At 31.3% G+C, this 21,352-nt stretch overlaps 1 long non-coding RNA gene across 1 annotated transcript; it reads right to left on the minus strand.

Moving 5' to 3' along the window:
* Nucleotides 1–14,322: 14,322 nt before the first annotated feature.
* LOC139520766 (uncharacterized) lies at nt 14,323–17,588 on the minus strand. Its single transcript, XR_011663955.1, has 3 exons — nt 17,029–17,588; nt 15,116–15,225; nt 14,323–14,624 (listed from the first exon to the last, which is right to left on the minus strand). It is a non-coding gene; the product is annotated as an uncharacterized lncRNA (long non-coding RNA).
* Nucleotides 17,589–21,352: the final 3,764 nt, after the last annotated feature.

Raw genomic sequence — 21,352 nt, forward strand, 5'->3', positions numbered from 1 at the left:
AAAATGATATAAGGGATCCTAATTGTTCATTAGAGAATCCACATGCAATTAAATTTATTCACACAATGTACTACAGGCCTTTATGACATATGTGCTGACATGAATTTTCATTGATACAGTCATATTTATAGACTATAAATGTTTATAAAACTTTTGAATTTTTGAAATACTAAGGCTTTATCAGGAATATATTACCTTAGCTGTATTTGGCAAAACTTTTAGGAATTTAAGTCCTCAATGCTCCTCAACTGTGTACTCATTTGGAATTTTTAACTTTTGTGGATTTGCGCGTCTGGCGTGAATACAAAATTTAATCCTGGTATCTATGATGAGTTTATTTGCATATTTGGCATTTCATTTCATGAACATGATAGTTCTTAGAATGAAGGCATTTCATACTTATATTCTCCGAAATATAATAATATGCATTTCCCTAATTACTACCGCCGCACCAAATAAAATGAAAAAGAAAGGTTTCCAATTCCAATCGTGAGTGGCTTCTATTAGTGGATAAAAGTGGCATTTATAATAGAATTATAGATATAAATTACTGCTATAATTAAACATGAGTTTTTATACAATTCCAACCTTGATAAGAACAAGAAACTAGTAAAAATCGCACAAACGCATCATAAGTTAGCGTCATTTACATAACACATGAAATTGGCATTAGTTTTTGTTATTCTAATAATACACGACAGCAGAAATAGCTTTCGTATGTCAACACATAATCTGCTGTTGTTGTCGTGTGTCATATCTGTTGTTATTTTGAGAATGTGGCGTTGGTGGTAGATCTTTGCTTTCATTAAATTTATGCATTTATCTTATACTTTCGGGACAATTTAGGGATATACATTCGTTTATTCACTTTCCTATTCTTAAAATCTAAATGTTGTCTTTTGTTTAATGCTGTCGTGAATTTGGAGTTTTCATAAATAAAAAATAGAGGATTGTTTGCATTGCTCAACACTATTGACAGTCATTTCTATTTCCATGTTATCTGGCAAGTAACAATCCTTAAATCAAATAAAACAACTAACCAACTAAAACAATTCTCAATCAACCAGATCAGAAACAGATCGTAGTTTATTGCCGACACGTAGTCGGTAACAGAATTACGAAGCGGAAATGATCAGTCAACAATATCATTAGATTTGAATAAATTTAATACTGCTGTGACGAAATTTAGATTTTATTTTTATTTTAGAAAACTGAAATATATGAATATAAAGAATTATAGAGGGATGTAGGTTAATTACATAGCAACAAAACGACACACAATTGTATTCAGTTATAAACCAAGCTGTAAATAAGTCCAGTGTTGAATGTTTAGATTGCCATAAGAAAATATGCAGTTTTTTTCAAAATGTAAAACCTATGTTTTAAAACAGGAACTGAAGACATCAACGGAACAATTAAAATCTTTAGTAAATAAAAGAAAACCGTCATGCCAAAACGCGTAAAGACGAAATGAAAAGCAACAGTAACCACTTCAACAACACATAGAAAATGATAACTAAATCCAACCAAAAGCTTGTTATAATATAGATCTGTTTAGATAAAACAATCGAAGAACTGTATATCACTATCTGTAAAGGATTTGGGGCGATAAAAATATTGACAAATCATATTGGAATTCAGATACGTTATTTGATGGGGGTGGAAAGCATTACATACTGTGTGGCTGTAACACAAAACAATGTAATTTTTAGTTATAATAAACCAGAGAACACTGAGAAAATGTTACGATCACTTTTTTAACACTATACCACGAAATCAAGTCATGCTATTTGTATCATAATATTTATATTTTAAAAATTGAGTAAACTAAAAATCAGGTTTCGAAACATTTATAAATTAAACAGCACGATCCAACTTGAAGGAATACCTAAACGTGTATATTGCCAAAAAGAAATTAGAATTATTATTACGTATTGTAGACGCATTGATGAGTTAAAATCTCATTATAAAAAGAGCATACAGTAATTTAATTGTTAACATTTAATTGTTTTCTATATTGCCATGCAACTTCTCATAAATGTGAATTTATCATTAATCCCAATATTTCTTTTTCTAGGGCAATATGTATTAAATCATGCCACTCATGTTTTTTTTATATTAAGAAATCAATGTTCACAAGCAGCTTGACTAGATATTTTTAGAAAGTGACTATTGAGTTATGCCTTATTACTTTTCCTCTCATTTTATAATTATCTTAAACGTTTCTGACAAATGTATGTAATATTTTGATATATTCAACACATAGTTGAAACTTTGAAACCTTTGGAAAATAATTCATAATGTCAGGTGCCTGAAGATATTTTGCATATGACTTCTTATTCGCTGAATGAACGTTCGATTACAAAGACAAATTCGTTATTAAATGATATGAATTACTTCTTTACTTAATTGTACAGAATACAGCTGCAATAAAAGGGGCATAATTAGTTCCCATCGGAATACCAATTAGCTGTTGGTATGAACTTTTATCTACAAAACGAACATTACTATGAAGAAAAAGGTAATTACTTTAATGAATTTTCTTTCCTAGTCTCATTTGATGAATGAAAGGGGAATTGTAATGAGTCCAACTAATATGTAGTAACATCCTGTTTTAAAAAGATTTCTTTCATCAAACATTTTTTTCCCAAATGACGTGGATCTGTACTTGCACATCCCATCTTCGTGTTATTGTGCTGTGGTGAGTTTTTGTATCCTTTTCTTCCATTTATGCCAATGTGCTTTGTATAAATTGTGTTTCTTTGTTACACAATTGTTGTTTTTTATAGTGGTTAAGATAATACCACTATATTGACTGCTTTACCCCTATTTTGACATTTTTAGCCATTATGTCTGTTTTGTTCACATATCGATGTCAGTACAAATAAATCCAATACGCCTGTCAAACAAGTGAAATGTTTATCTTGCTTTAAAACCAGATTTCATACACCATTTAATACATGTGAAAATGCCTGTACCAAATCAGGAATATTACAGTTGTTATCCATTCGTTTGATGTGTATTAGCATTTGATTTTAACTTCTGATTACGGACCTACCGTTTTGAGTTTTCCTCGGAGTTCGGTATGTTTGTTAATTTACTTATTATAATACAGGCGCCAAGTATTTTTCAGAGATTCTTATTGCAGAAATCGTCAAAATTATTATTTAAATGAATTACCATTATGACAGTGTTAGTTTTAGATTAGAACCGATATCATCTATGTAACATTTTGTATACACACAATGAGGTAGATACAAATGCTTAATTTGTTACAAAGATTATGACATTTCGCTGTTGTCTGTTTCATCACTCGGTAAGGGTCCAGCAAAATGAGCTTTTGACGGGGCGAAGGTGTCAATGTCCTCTATGGATATAAATATCTTAAGAATTAATCTTAACTTTTATTACATTATAGGATGTTTCATTTCATGCAGAAAGTGTAATCCGTTCTGACATAGTATGCAATAAAACTGCTTATTTTGCAGTCTTAGATTTTACGATATGATTTTTATGAATTAAGAAAAAAATTATAGACATATCAAGATTGTCTGATTTTTGATAAATAATGTAGAAGGTTTCAAATAAATAAGACATTACAGCTTACGGTCATGGTAAATTATTTACGATGTCAGTTTATGGTTAAATAAATCTGTCTTAAATTTATAGATATAGTACTAAATACATTCTTTAGTATTTTGTATAAATGAAAAATAACTGAAATAGATCTAACATATAAGATATCAATGGACCATAATCAGGACATGTAAACTTAAAATACGATTAAAACAAAACAAATGGAAGCACTTATCTACAAAACTGTTCATTGAAAGCTGAGTAACACAATTCCACTTCAGGAGGGGTATATTCACGTGTACCTGAACTGTAAGTAAATTCTGATACACATTGTATATTTATTGACTGGGTATGAGTGGAATAGTAAGTTTATTGTCCCGAGGAGCAATTATTGTCCTGAGGCGTAGCCGAGGGCAATAGTTGTATCCGAGGGACAATAAACTTACCATTCCACGAATATCCAGTCAGTAAGTGTTTTATTATATCGAAAAAGACAACAGACAATACATTGCGGTAATAAATCAACTATCGTAATATTAAAAAGCAGAAACCAAACCATAACGTTTACTTTATATATATGTTCAAATGTCAAGGCTTCGTCTTGCACTGGCGTCAATCCTATACAAGATACAAAAGGTAAAACACGACGTCGTTACTCCCGCGTTTTTTTTTATTAAATCCTCCAATCGCGTGGCTGCATTTATAATTCCGCGAAATATAATGACGCTTGCGGTCAAATAGTTTCACCCAGGTCCAATAGTTGGAAATTTTTTACCGGTCCAATAGTTCAAAGCTTGTAATTTGCAAAATAATGCAAATAGTGTGTACTTATTTTATAATGATAATATATAGGGATCATATATAGGGATATTAATGATAAATTAACAAATTCTACAATCAACAAATACCAAATTACATTACCAATGCTGCCCCTAATATATCCAAGGTTTTAGTCTTGGTTTAAAATATTTAAATTAAATCGTTACTGGTGAAGTTAAATTTAGAAAAGCGCTTAGGATGAACACGATGATATATAATGTGTTATTTTGATTTTCCCACTATGTTAATCAACATGATTGTGACTTAAAACAAATGGAACGTATCGGCACTAAAATGTTTCCGTAACATACTTTCCGCATAAAGAGCAATGATTTCAGCTCTAACTATCACAAATAACCAAATGGAGTAAAACAATATATTTGTTTTTAAATAGTCAATTTAGAATTTGTTCTCTTAGATTTTGGTCATCAATTGATTACCACCCAATTGGCATTTGGTATCATTTTTAGTATAAGTCAAGTTTACAAAACTCGATGTATTAAAATGCTTACTTTCCAATTAAATGCATGCATGTATTTACCATCTTTTTAGCTTTTGGAAGTTTTAATTAAATATACTCGGTAGAGTAATAAATATCTAAGGAAAACAAAACTGAAGAACATAAACAAATGACAATCATGAGACGGCATACTGTTTTCGTAAGCAAATGACGAGACAAATCAATACACATCTTGACATCTTTTTATGAATAATGGCACTTGGACATATCCCGCCTTTTATGTTTTTAATCAGGTTCACTTACAGCTGTTTAGGCCTTGAGCTTATGATTTTGCCATTTGATAAAGAACATTCCGTTTTTTATTTTTACGTTGTAGAGATAAATTTATTTATTATTATTCATCCGCTTTCATTTAGTAGCTATTTGTTATGTCTTACATTCCGCCTGCGACCCCTGGTTTCTAAAAGTATTCAATATGATAAATGCAAAAGTAATAATTCATAACAGTATGTATCAACACTTTTAAAAACACATTTACATCACGCATGAAAAAATTAAAAATGAATCCTTCATCAGGGAACAAAATCCTCAAATCACTTGAGACCTTAAGAGAAATTATCTATTGTTTCCACTTGGTAGAACGAGATTAATGTCTCTCTAGTGATGTAACACAAAGTGCGTACGTACTTTCAAAACTCCCAAGGTACTTGTAAGTTGTACAACCTTGACGATCATGTCTATTGAACTGGTTGATTTTTTAGAACGCTCCTGTCAAAATATTGCGAAGGGTATGTTCCGCTTGTCGTTGTCATCCGAATATTCTCCTGGGTTCACTTCCTCGTTCATTACTTACCACGTGATCACTAACAACTTCTAGTGGAGCATACATTGGCGAACCTCCCGCATCTTAGGAGTTTTATATTTGATTCGCGTATTTACTTTTTTTCTCCAGTTTCTATTTGTATGTGTCTTTGGATCTTCCATCTTCGACGTTAAGTTCTTATCCATCTGTTCTTATCTTGTTACACTACCTCTATCTGTATTTAAAAAGGCGTTTGTATATTGTTATTTGAAATTAATATCTTGCAACTAATTCTAATTGATATAAAAATCCTATTCATACTTTAGATCTATGGGGTGTATATTTTGTGAACAATTACTCTTACCGAAATAGTTTTAACGTTGCCCTGATTATAGAAAACCCACTTAAAGCATTGAGTGATGATACATTATGAATAACAAAGGTTAAACCGACAATCGACAACTGTAATACAAGTGTGTGTGTGTATGTGTGTGTTGAGGGGGGAGATATGTAGCTTTATAAAACCAGGTTTAACACCCAATTTTCTTCGAAAAAGCATGTTTCAAGACAGGAATATCGCAGTTGGTTTTCGCTCATTTTGTTGGGTGATAGTGTTTTATTTCGTCATTTGTAATGGACTGTAATTGACAGATGTATTTGACATAGCTTATTCCTTCGAAAAATGGGGTTTATTCCAACTTGAAACACTGCATCGGTTGTTCGTAGGCGAAATAATGTTCTTTATCTATATAAATATAATTTTTTTCCTATTGATTGTAGAGATATCTAAGGGTTGTTTATGCGTCAATTTAGCTTGAGGGAGTAAATTTCTTAGCACTCATTTTGAGAAAGGTTTATTTTTAATCATAATAGTACTGAAGCACAAATACTGAGCCGATGATACCCTTGTCGACTAATAGTCCACCAGCATCGGTAGCGACCAATTCAGAATTGGAATTATTAAATGAGAAAAAAAATATTTTGGATTTGCATTTTCTAATTGAATAATTAAATGAAACAGGAATCAATCATTAGTTATTCTTAAACTAGAGGCTCTCAAGAGCCTGTGTCGCTCACCTGTATTTACTGATGCTTTTGAAATCATGTAAAATAAGGTTAAAATCATAACTAATTGTATTAGATAATAGATATGATCATACCTTACATATTTTCAAACAATTCTATCACGTGACATGGAATAATTCAGTTAATTTTCATTCAATTGCAAGGAAGGACGAATAACCCTTAAAACTTACACCAGCGGTGAATAACCTTTTCAGTTTGTTTATATGTACTTGAGTTACCTCCTATGAAAATGACGTCACAGACGTAAATAAACAAAATGGCAGAGTTCACGTTACACTGGAAGCCCCTCGAGAGACGAGGAAATAAGACATTGGACATGAATAGAGCTGAGAGTGCCAGAAAACGATTATATCTCTTATCAGCGGTCCTTTTCAGGGCCATCAATATTTTACAAAATTGTTGTAAATTCGAGTAATTTCAGCACAAAAATGTATTTTCAAATGTCAGTCTGTGTGTTATGTTAAAAATATAGACTATACAGTGTAATTGTTCGAAACGCCCTCCCACTGATAGTTCGGTATAATAAAACAATTGTGGCCCGTTGAAAATGTGAGTATCCAAAATTGTCAACCCTTAAAAGTTATTTCACTTCGGGCTGCGCCCTCAATGAAATAACCTTCTCGTGTTGACAATTTTGGATACTCACCTTTTCAATGGGCCATAATTGTATATTATAATGATATCTAAGATAATAACAAAAAACTGCAAAATTTCTATAAAATTACTTACTAAGGAGCGATAACCCGACAACGGGTTGTCGGTTTCGTCTGAAAATTTTAGGGCAGATAAATCTATATCTGATGAACGTTTTTTGCCACCTATCAGATTTGCTTGAATTGCTAGAGATATAAACCAAAAACTGCATATTACCCCTATGTTCTATTTGTAACCTTGTCGGGCATGATGGTTGGAAGGCAGACACTTTTTAAAACTAAATACCCGTATAAAGATCATGGTCAAGTATTGCAAAATTTGTCTCAGTAGTTTGAGAGAAGATTACAAAAATTTACGAAAAATTGTTAAAAACTTACCATTAAGGGCAATTACTCCTAATGGGTCGACTGACGATTTTGATCATGTCGACTTATTTGTAGATCTTACTTAGCTGAACATTATTGCTATTTACAGTTTATCTCTATATATAAAGATATTCAGGATAATAATAAAAAACTGCATAATTTCCTTAAAATTACCAATTCAGGGGTTGCCAGCCAAAAACAGGTTGTCGGATTTGTCTGAAAATTTTAGGGCAGATGGAACTTGACCTGATCAGTTTTAAACTGTCAGAATCACTCTAAATGTTTTGGTTCCAGAGATATAAGCCAAAATCTACATTTTACACCATTGTTCTATTTTAGTCATGGCTGCCATCTTGGTTGGTTGGCGGGGTCATCGGACATATATCTTAAACTAGATATCATAATGATGATTGTGGCCAAGTTTGGTTAAATTGGCCCAGTTGTTTCAGAGGAGAGAATTTTTGTAAAAGCTAACGACGACGACGACGGACGACTGACGCCAAGTGATGAAAAATGCTCATTTGGCCCTTCGGGATTGAAGAAAATAACCCCGATGTTATCCATACTATTTTTAGCACGCAACCTTAATACACCACAATATAAATCAAACTCTGGGTGCAGTGTTATGAACAAATCTAATTTTATGTTCATATCCAACATTTAGGACATCGCCAGATGTGATCATTAGCAGTTGTATGATCTGTAAACTGATCTCATTATTTTTCCTTATGACCTGGTATCTTGTCGCATAAACTTCTGTTTATACAAATTTTATAGAAAACACACAAAAATAAGATAAACAATCCTAGTCTATATATCTGATGAACAGTTCAATGTAATGTCATTACACTCGTATAATTGCTTAATGTTCCATGACGAAAGTAAACAAGACTATAAAACGAACTTCAACTCCCAATAAGAAAAAAAATCCAGTCTCACTGACGCTTCTTATTGATCTTAAAAATGCTTAACTAAAAGTTAACTTTCAGACATTTTTCCTGTCACAGCAATTAGGTTGACAATTCTTGAAATATTACACCACGTAAAAACCAATGATTGGAATTTTCGTGAATTTTAATTGATAGATCAGTATATAAATCGTTTAATACTATAAAATCACAACGCGTTGAAGTCTCCATTTATCGGTCAGCTACATTATCATGTGAAAGTTGGTTAAGCAGCTATCGATCAATCAATCTTGTGAAAGCTGGCACCAAATTGTAGTCTATCAATTTTATATCTGCAGCAAAGACAAGGGTGTCGCGATATTTGATTTTGAAAAATAATTTCAGTCACAAACTGTGTTTGAAACTAATTGTGACACGTGAATCGGCATTGGAAAAAAAAACCCGCAACTAATGTACATTCAAAGAGGTGATGGATATTTATATTTAATTATTATTAATATTATTATGTAATAGCACTGTAGATGTTATTGTTGGTGGACTGTCAGTCAAGACTGGTTTCAGTTACGCATTAGTCAAAGCTACGGTACTAGGATTTATAACATACCTTCTTCCTTTTTAAAAATTAGTAAGGAAAACAATTTTGCAACACATTCAGGCAAATAGAATAGACTTATTAAGAAGGGATATAGTTACGATACTGTTGTCAGGTCATTAAATATTGCATATTTTGGCGTTAATATTGATTCACTTATAGGGTCTTTGCATCGGAACTAAACACATTTATTCAAAAACCAGTTGTCGGCATGACACGGGTTATGTTCTTCTCATATATGTTATGATGGTATGATACTAAACCCCTAACGGGAAGGATTGTGCCTGATGTTCATATGATGAAATCATAATCTTTCAGTCAGTTTAATTGAAGTCTGGAGCCGGCATGTCAGTTAACTGCAAGTAGTCTGTTGTTATTTATGTATTATTGTCATTTTGCTAATTTTCTTTGGTTACATCTTCTGACATCAGACTCGGACTTCTCTTGAACTGAATTTTAATGTGCGTATTGTTATGCGTTTACTTTTCTACATTGGCTAGAGGTATAGGGGGAGGGTTGAGATCTCACAAACATGTTTAACCCCGCCGCATTTTTGCGCCTGTCCCAAGTCAGGAGCCTCTGGCCTTTGTTAGTCTTGTTTTATTTTAATTTTAGTTTCTTGTGTACAATTTGGAAATTAGTATGGCGTTCATTATCACTGAACTAGTATATATTTGTTTAGGGGCCAGTTGAAGGACGCCTCCGGGTGCGGGAATTTCCTCGCTACATTGAAGACCTGTTGGTGACCTTCTGCTGTTGTTTTTTTTCTATGGTCGGGTTGTTGTCTCTTTGGCACATTCCCCATTTCCATTCTCCATTTTAAAGTTAAACAGAGATAATATTAGTTTTAATGTTTATGTCATTTTGGTTATACAGCTTATAACGTTTCTACTTATGTTAACACCACCCCCTAGTTTTAAAAAATACAGTATATGTGACAGGTCCTGATTGAGATATATATCCAAAAGATATATATGGCCGTATAATTCCTATTAATTGTTATTTTCATTATGGATGCGTGCACTACCACCAAAACAACAAATCCATAGATCATTTAATAAACATTTTATTCAAACAAGTCATTTCTCAAATCAATGGTTCTTGATAATAATAACCAATTGCTAAGATGTGAGTTTCTTTCATTTTTGTATAAAGACAATGTTTTAAATTCAATAATAAAACAAATGTTGTATTGATCTATTAAATAATATTCCTCGGATATGCATGGGACATTCTTTTTGTCAGATATCAGACTTAATTTTTAAGATGTTCGTATACCATAATACACCATGCCATTATTTCATGTAGGTAAAATAACGCTTGACAAACATTATGAATAAAATATTTATATTAGGTATTTTACGCGTCTGGCGTATTTAATTATAATCCTGGTACCTTTGATAACTACTAACACCACTGGGTCGATGCCACTGCTGTTGGACGTTTCGTCTTCGAGGGTATCACCAGCCCAGTAGTCAGCACTTCGATGTTGACTTGAATATCAATTATATGGTTGTTTTTTTTTTATAGATTTCCTGTTTACCAAACTTTGATTTTTTTGAAAAACTAAATATTTTCTTATTCCAGGCATATATTTTCTTAGCCGTTTCGTACAACGTTTTTGGATTTTAGGTTCTCAATGCTCTTGCAATATCTACTAGTTTGGCTTTATAACTATTTTGATCTGAGCGTTTGTCGCATTGAATTATAATCCTTACACCTTTGATAACTGTTTACACTTATCATTTCAGTAATGGTACTTGCTTGTTGGAAAACTTAAATATTTCGTGGTTTCCGGATAACAAATGGAGACCCCTTATTGAAATGTTAATAGCATGTGTTGCACCACTAAACACATGATATATTTGATTTCATTTAACTGTTCCAGAAATGTGATACTTGGTATTTGGGAAAGAACTGTGGTTTCTGGATTATTAATTGAGAACAACTTTATGAAATTTAATGCTTTGTAACGGAGTATTGTTAGTTGTAATATAGTGTGCAATTGTCCTAATACGAGAATTTATCGAGTCAATCAAATTCATAACGGGTGACGCGAACCTGATATGTATTTTATTGACCCGATAAATTCCGTATTAGGACAATTGAACACTGTGTAACGAATTTATCCAGATTTTTTTTTATATTACATATTATTATATTCAAATGCAATACCAACCAAATATATCTTAGACATATAATCTAAAACTGTGAAAAATTGAAAATATTAGGACTATAAAGCAACTCAGAATTTTATGTTTTCTTATTTGGTTAATGGTATAAGGGAGATAATTTCAATTGACGTAATAAAAAATTGTACTGAAATTTATTAGGACAATGTCAGCCATTCAAATTCCGAGAAATTACTCTAAATCAGGATGATTTGGTTAATAACCCGGATTTGCTTTTCTCTCAATCAAATTATGACTTTCAAATAGCGGTATACTACTATTGCCTTTATTGGGGCACTATATTTTGCATAAGTTAAATGATAATTTTTGTTTTAACTTTTGCCATTTCCGAGAAATGGCTCTTGGCTCTTGTTTGTTCTAAAATATGTGTAGTTTCTTGATGATAAATAAAGATCGGCTTTCTGAAATAGATTGAAACTTTGATGGACTGTTAAATATAAAGAAGGTAAAAAATCATTTTCGGCCAAATAAAGTGGCTCAATGATTATTTTTTAGATATTATACATACTATTGAAGTTGATAACAGTAGGTTACACATATTGTCTTTGGGGCTTAAAAATGTGGATGGATTGGATGGACGTAATATTTTAGAAGAAAAGCTTTACCGATGTCATTATTATGATAGTATCAAACTAGAGGCTCTAATGAGCCTGTGTCACTCACCTTGGTCTATATGCATATTAAGAGGCAATGTCAGAGAGCACCAGGCAGGACTGTTCAACTAAAAAAAATTAATTTGGTCAAACATATATTTTACCCTTTCAGTATAACATACTGACTGGGAAAATATAATTTTTTTTTTTAAATTTGTGAATTTGACATTTTTTTTTAATGAAATTCAATATAAGGGCTCAAACTGCTAATTTTCATTGAAATGTATAGGGAAAAAGCCAGTTTCTAACCGTTTTCAATGATCCATCATCGGAGAAAAACAACACTTATGACTAAACTACCTGTATGGAAGTCTAGTATTATATTGGTGTAAAAAATAATGAAAATAAAATTTTGGGTATCTTTTGGATTTTTTTCTAAAAATAAGGTAAAAAAATGCTAAAATAAGGAAAATTGAGAATATTAAGAAAAGCCAGTTTCTAACTGTTTTCAATTATCCGTCATCGGAGAAAAACAGCAGATATGACTAAACTACCTATATGGAAGGCTAGTACTATGTTGGTGTTTAAAATAATAAAAATAAAATTTTTGGTATCTCTTTGATTTTTTTCAAAAAATAAGGTAAAAAAATGCTAAAATAAGGAAAATTGAAAAAAAAAAAAGTTTTCAACCGTTTTCAATTATTCATTACCAGAGGAAAACACCACTTATGACTAAATTACCTATATGGAAGTCTAGTTCTATGTTGGTGTAAAACATAATGGAAATAAAACTTTTGGTATCTTTTTTATTTAAAAAAAAATAAAGATAAAAAAAATGCAAAAATAGAGAAAATTGTAAAATTGAGAAAATTATGCTTTGGCAAACCAAAATGGTATTACATCGATTAAGTTGCAAAATACCATAAACTTTTGCATCTTTATTGTATTTATCATGTTTAAGTGATAGTTTTTGATGAAAAAAATTAAAGAAAAAAAGTTGCAGTCTCATCACCACTTTGTTCATTTGGTTGCCATAGCAACCATAAAATGTACACTATACATTTCTTGTCCTTTTTTATACAAATTTTCACCATGAAAGTACTTAGTTTGAAAATGTTCTTAGAACATTTTCATTGAATTGGCATGTAGATCATAAGTCAATGCCACAGATACCTACAATACAATTTTTGGCTGTACTTTGACCTTTGACTTCAAAGTAAAAAGATGATTTTTGTTTACACTTTTGTGTAGGGAGCATGATTTGTTTGCCCTGTGACAAAATCTTTTGATATTTGGCACATGTGTGCAGCACCTCAGGATAATGTGTAGTGTTCCATGGACCATCATCCCCAAATTTATCCCAACCTTCCTTTTGGGGGTATTGAACCTTCTTACTAAATTTCATAGAAATCCATTCATTAAAACTAAAGTTAATGTCCGAAAACCAATGTGTCTTCAGACGACAACGATGACGACATAATACCATTATATGATCCCAAAAATTGTTTGCAGTCATATGAAAACTGATTAGATCCTCATTTTTTAACCTAATATATTCTGAACTCCCAACTGGCATGACCATCATGACCATAGCTCTTGTCCATTTAATTTTTTTTTTTGGGGGGGGGGGGGGGGGGAGGATTTAAAATCATTTTTCCAAGGTCAGCTTTAGTTAGAGGACGAACACAAGATGAATACATTAGTATATGCACATATATACTTGATAGTGACAAAATAAGCATGCTCTTGGTTTTTTGCAAAATCAAATATGATATGCAGAGTGGTTATTTCTTTATTAAAGGCTGTACCTATTACTATAAACTTTTACATTGTATGGTCTCTTAATGGAGAGTTGTCTCATTACAATTATACTACATCTTCTGATTTTATTGTGTTCCATAGCAGTTTCTTCACAACCTTTGGAAATAGAAGCATTGTTTATCTTCATCACTTGGTTTGTATAAAAGTCAGAATAAGACAACAGCTAATTCTTCCCATACGTCACAAGGATTATGACGTAAGGATAACTAGGTCTAAGGATAGGTACCGTACATGTAGCTGTGAAATTGGCAATCATATCAAATCCCCCTTTTTTTATAAGATGGATAACTTGGCCCGATTAATTGTGACATATACTTATCTACAGTGTTAACATAACAATTAGTTTATCATGTTTATTCAATCGATGGATTTTGAACAAGATTCAAGTGCATGTGCACACAAAACAAAAAATAAACAAGGACATACCACAATGATACTTATATAAAAAAAACACATGAAACATAATAAATATCTAAATAGTTTCAGAAGAAATTGAAATATTCTTTTAGACACCCAGTAGTATTTTAAAAGATAAAGATCCATAAACAATAAAGTTGGTAGTCTTATAATTGTCCTCTATCAAAATTGTCATTTTCAACATTGATGTGTCTCATTTACTGAAGAAACTGCCGAAATATTACCAAAAGTCAAACATATACATAAAAAACTTAAGAGGTATTCAAATGTTATGTTGGTCACTTTGATGGTGCCAAACTGGTTACATTTTCATGTGTGTTTTTCTTTTAGCTTAGTCACCTGAAAAAAAATAAAGGAACAGTTAAGCTATACATTTATACATCAGTTTTTTGCTTGAAAATGTTTTAAATTAATTATATTAAATAAGATGAATTTGAATATTATATATACATGTATTCAAGTACACATATTTGAAGTTTAATATAATTTTTTAGAGGATTTCACATTCAGGACTTCATTTTCATTTGTAGTGGGAGATTAAAACCCTTCTTGCATATCTGGAGTACATGGTCTCATTAATTTTTGTATGTGTGTTCTCTGTGTTTTAATTTTGTCTTAAATTAAGGTGACACGGGTCATCTAATAATTGTTTAACAGTTCAATTGTTATGCCTTCTTATTATGATTTGCATTATGTACATGTATGTACTGATATATAATGTCTAGTATATATACTGTATTTAAGATTCCACATACTTTATCTTATATGGTACTCTATCTAAATGAAGATAAACTTGTAAAAAATGTACTTTAAGAGATACTGGTACTCACTTCTGAATTTTTCATATAAATGCAGTAGGTTAACTTCAAAATCAAGTTGATCCATTTCCCTAATTAAAGGCTCCTCTACATGTAAGTCTGTCAGCTGATGTATCTTTTATCTGTTTAAAGAAATAACAGCTTATCAGGTGATCAATTATTCTTTGAATTGAATTTGGAAAATTGTATTTAATATCAAATTAGTTATTTTATTATCCTAAGAACCTGTGGAAAATATATAATGATCTCTTAACCTCTTACCATATTAAAACATAGAAAACTTATTCAACCTTTCAAAGTTACAAGACTTTTTTGTATGATTAATTATATTTTTAAATGGACAGGTTAATGTACAAAATGATCTAAATGAACAATTTAGAACAGAAAGGTAAATTGTGATTTACTTATTACTTCACAAGTTTACTTGATATATTTGAGTCAAACTAAACCTTATATGCTCACCATGATCATACATGTACATGTACAAATGTACAATGATGTATCTGTAAATACTAATGACAAGGTCTCAAAATAAGCTATTTTTTTCCAGTTTTGTACTAAATGTTAAAAGTTTGAAATCATTGTATCATGTATCAGAGGCGGATTTAGGGGGGAGGGGGCTTTTTGGGAAAAAATTTGGTTGCTTATATAAGGAATCATTGAAGCATGACTGGAGCAGGCCCCCTCATAGGTCAGTCAGTGGGCCCCCACTTATGAAAATTTCTGGATCTGCCATTGTGTATATCATGTCTAGATTTTGTTTCTAAGGACATGAACATGATGAAGGACAATAAACAACAAATTTATGAAACAAAGGTATTGCCGTCCCAAAAGAACCCATCTAAATAGTGGATTAACAATACAATTATCTAAGATTTGATATACAAGTTTTATTTTTTTAAATAAATATATGCAATAACCACTTTAAAATATATGAGTCTTTCATATGTCATAAGGTCATGTAAAATATAGGTACATTGTATATATGTAGCAATCAAAATTACAAAAAAAATAAATTTGACTCTCATAATTTAAAAAGCAACAATTTGCTCCTGCTTTTTAACAAATTAAGCTTACTGTTTACATGTATATCTGACATAAACATATATGACTATCCTGATAACTGTAGGATTGTCTTTTATAAATTGTGACTTGGATGGAGATTTGTATCATTGACACTCATACCACATCTTTTTATACATGTATCTATTCTACATGTACATGTATATACAAATGTATTCATTTACAAATGTATTCATTTGTAGTTGCTTACATGTACAGGATGTACATGTACATATTAATGATAAACATGATAAACATAATGAATAAGATGACATGGTCTGTTGTGTACATGTATATGGAGGATACATGTAGTTGTACATGTGATTTTCTCATTGGCAATCATCATGATCATACAAAATCTTCTTCTTTTGTAACTTTTGAGTCTGATAGTGTTTTTTTTTTTTTATTTTATATTATTATCCTATTCAACATGTTCAAATAATGTTTGAACATGATGAATAAAATTGTATAAAATTGCATTCAGCACAGATCATAAATTTGCAGATAATAATTTCACATTGTCACTAAAAATATGGGGGAAAGTGGGGATTTATTGAGATTATTAAAGAGGCCTCATGATTGTCAGTTGGGAAAACATTGTAATTGGTAAATGACTTCTAGTTTTCAAAATAAAGCAGCTTCAAATAAATGAATGTGTCTAGAAAATTCAAACAATAATTTTATTTTAATTCAATTTAAAAAAGACATTTTGAAAAGTATGTTTAGTAAAATTTATTTAATCTTCTGAATGCTTTGATCTGGGACTTATTTATACTAGTTTAATAGTCCCAGCTTTGATTGATGCCTTTTTGTATCAATTTATCCCAGAAGTAATTTCAAACTTCCATAATTTAAACTATTACCTGTTCCAACTGGTATAACTGTCGCAAAGAATTCTTTTATACATTATAACTATCATCTGCTTCAAAGAGATCCGCCTTTCCAGTTTTCAAGATGCCAAAAAATTATGGCATTTAGATCTTTCTTTGTCTTTGGTGTCCTGTCCATGATATATCATGTACTGTTTTAAGGTGGGAGCAAACTGTATCATTTTCAGCTGAATCATCAAAACTACTCACGGATGGATTTAAATTCCTCATATTCCACATTTCCAGCAAATAGTACAATAATTTCAGTCTTATAAATAATCCTCATTTCCGTACAGAATTTGCAACTGCCTTTATTAAACCAATTTGTCTAGGAATAGATCACCCGTACATGTATGCAACAATCTCTTGATGAGGGAAATAAGTTTCCCAACACCACAAAGTTATATACTTTTGTTAAATCGTATCAAAATGGTCAATTATGTATAAAAATATGCAGCAGAAGTTCATTTAACCAAACAGCTGATTACAACCTTTATCGGTTTTTAAATTGAAGAGCATCACTTTTGGTATGTCTAAACACCAAAAAGTCGAAAACAAACTAGACATAAAGACATAAAGCTTTATTTAGAGTCGGTATAAGCAAGCAATTACAAACATAAGCTCTGAAGAGCTTTTAAAACCGACATAACAACAAATAAAACAAAACATACATATCGAGTCATGCACACAACATTAAACATATAAAGCAAGAGTTCAATCAGTATATAAACATGCAGCACAAAAGTTCTTTAAGCATCTTACAAGTTTAACACATACTGGTACATGCAATTATGAGATAAAAACACAAAAGCACAAATGAAATGGTTTGCACATAAAAAGCATAAAAGCACATTAAGTTTCTAAAATTAGCACAAAAGCAGCAGAAGCACTATAGTAAAGATATTAGAATGAATTTGCCATGCTGAAAATAAAGCAACAAAACAAAAAAATAATAAGCAGAGATTAACTGGTTTTGCAGGCAAAGCATTGGCATGAGCTGCCAGACCAAGAATTTATCAAGTTCTTGAATTGATTTAAAGATGATTGCTTACGAAGCTCATCTGGCAGCTCATTCCAAAGCCTAGCACCTGCATACCTGAAACCTGCATAACTGCTGTTTCCCGACAGTTTGCTGCATTAGAACATTTACATATCAACAGATACCAGAGATGTTATAATAATTTCCTGCTGTATTCATGATCACCTTTTAGAATATATATCAATTGTTATATTGTAGGCTGTTTTTGTTGAGAAATTAATACCCATATTTCCCTATATAAGCAGTCAAATTTACTGAAAAATCAAATTCATTTTTTTATACATAATAACCCAATATGACTTTAAAAAGGTCATTTCCCAACAAAACAAGGTGGATACATTACAAAAACACATTTATCTCAAAAAGGCTGTTGAACAAAATTTCCAAGTTCTGCCTGGTTTTCTCTGGCATTGCCTCTTAAACAAAGGACACCGATGGATTCATGACAAAATTGTGTTTTGATGATGTGTTTGTAGATCTTACTTTACTGAACATTCTTGCTACTTACAATTTGTCTATCTATAGAGGTTAGCCCTTTAGATACAGAGGAAAATGTTATGTAAAAGTTTACAAAAATTTACCAAATTAATGAAAATGTTAAAAATTGACTATAAAGGGCTATAACTCCTTAAGGAGTCAACTGGATGTTGTGGTCACTGCCTTATTTTTGGATCTTACTATGCTGAACATTATTGCTGTTTACACTTTATCTCTATCTATAATGGTATTCAAGATAATAACCAAAAAACCGCAAAATTTCTTTAAAAATTACCAATTGCTGGGCAGCAACCCAACAACCAATTGTCCAATTCATCTGAAAATTTCAGGGGAGATAGATATTGACTTGATGAACAATTTAATACATTAATGCTCTAAATGCTTTGGATTCAGAGTTATAAGCAAACATCTACGTTTTACCCCTATGTTCTATTTTTAGCCATGGCGGCCATATTGGTTGGTTGGGCGGGTCATCGGACACATTTTTTAAACTAGATACCCTAATTATGATTGTGGCTAAGTTTGGTATAATTTGACCCAGTAGTTTCAGAGGAGAAGATTTTTGTAAAAGATTTAAAAAAATTACGAAAAATTGGTAAACAATGACTACAAAGGGCAATAACTCCTTAAGGGGTCCACTGACCATTTTGGTCATGTCGTCTTTTTTGTAGGATCTTACTTCGCTGAAAATTATTGCTGTTTACAGTTTATCTCTATCTATAATAATATTCAAGATAATAACCAAAAAACGGCAAAATTTCCTTAAAATTACCTATTCAGGGTCAGCAACCCAACAACGGGTTGTCTGATTCATCTGAAAATTTCAGGGTAGATAGATCTTGACCTTATGAACAATTTTACCCCCATGTCAGATTTACTCTAAATGCTTTGTTTCAGAGATATAAGCCAAAATCTACATTTTACCCCTATGTTCTATTTTCAGCAATGGCGGCCATCTTGGTTGGTTGGCTAGATCACCGGACAAATTTGTTAAACTAGATACCCCAATGTTGATTGTGGCCAAGTTTGGTTAAATTTGGCCCTGTAGTTTCAGAGGAGAAAATTTTGGTAAAAGTTAACGACGACGGACGACGGACGACGCCAGACGCCGGTCGCCAAGTGATGAGAAAAGCTCACTTGGCCCTTTGGGCCAGGTGAGCTAAAAAGAATTGACTGTTGCATAATACTACTAATTAGAAAATGCAAAGTTGGCTAACTCCTGTTTGAAGTATCATGCACAAAAGCAATACACGATGTTACAATTAGATAAGGCTAACAATTTTATTGTAGCGGGTTGTTGCATATAGTTATCTGACAAAGTTCTCATCTAAAATACTACTTTCATTTAAAAATTGATATCATGATAAAATTGAGAAAGGAAATGGTGAATATGTCAAAGCGACAACCACCCGACCATAGAGCAAAATACTAAACTTCGAGGAAATTCAAAACAAAAAGTCCTTAATCAAATGGCAAAATGTAATCCAACTACAAATGCAACCATATAAGGATATACAATATGTATGTATAAACTACTGTTATCAATTTAAGTAAATGTTGTCGTATTTAATGTATGATATTAGATTTTTAAAGCAAAATGTTTTACTGTTATAGTCAAGTATTTACATGCGAACGGTAGCAGTGTTCCTTCTAATATAATCACGGTTTCAAAACAAAACACTACTGTATCTTTTCCTCTCAGTTCGTTTTAGTATTAAATATGTCAATTCTTGACAAAAGCTTAGTGGATATACCTCGGTAAATTCTCAATTAATGATGGTATGTCAGTCTTACTAAATTACTTCCTGGATTACATTTTACTTTATTATCTAAACATTCACAAGAGAGAATTTGAACTAAGAATGAAATTTTGATTAAAATTGCCGATCCATGAAATTGATGTGTTATACAGATCTCAGACTTTTTATCAGGATGTTAATCATCAAAAATTGTTGCGTTGAAATGTTATTTGTAGTAAAGATCCTATCAAGGATAATTTTGTCGACGTAATTTAGAACTGACGTTACAGGTATATTGATTTTTGCCATCTGATTGATTGATTTTCGACTGCTCAATGTCCAGCGGCATATATTACATGTATATCAGGTACGATAAGATATAAATATATATAGAACGTGTATGTAATCTACGGTCCTTCAAACACATTAGCCAATGGACTTCAATCAATGTAAAAGAAAAAAACATAAACATATGACAACTCATTAGCATCATAACTACAAGGTACATTAAAATTCAGCATTTTTACAATTTATCATTACGAGAATGTTATTTTAGTAATTTAAAGAAACATAGTTACAAAACAATAGAATTCTTTGTTGTCATTTATGAATTATCTTATCCAAAACTATTAACGTATTCTCATTGCTATGGCACATTTTCTTGATATTTTTCTTTACTTACTTCAAAAAAACACCTGTTATTTTGTTCAGAGAATATACAATGACCAGTATATATTTACATATATTAAGTTATTCTCGGTATCATTTTTGTATTTATAAAAACAATTGAAATTCAATATCATATTATATCAACACTTCAGGCACCAAGGCTGATATGCATAAAACTACTTAAATTAGATTTATTTCGAATGGACGGATTTTCTGAATGTCAAATGATAAATTAAAACTACGATTAGATATCTTAACTTAATTGGTTTAAGCATATCAGCCATGACCCTTACTATGTTGTGTCTTCTGTTCTATTATTTGTCTGTTTGTTTTTTTTATTTTTAGCTATGGCGTTGTCAGTTTATTTTTGATC

The sequence above is a fragment of the Mytilus edulis genome, chromosome 4, assembly GCF_963676685.1.
Source record: "Mytilus edulis chromosome 4, xbMytEdul2.2, whole genome shotgun sequence".
In the NCBI taxonomy this organism is placed as follows: domain Eukaryota; kingdom Metazoa; phylum Mollusca; class Bivalvia; order Mytilida; family Mytilidae; genus Mytilus; species Mytilus edulis.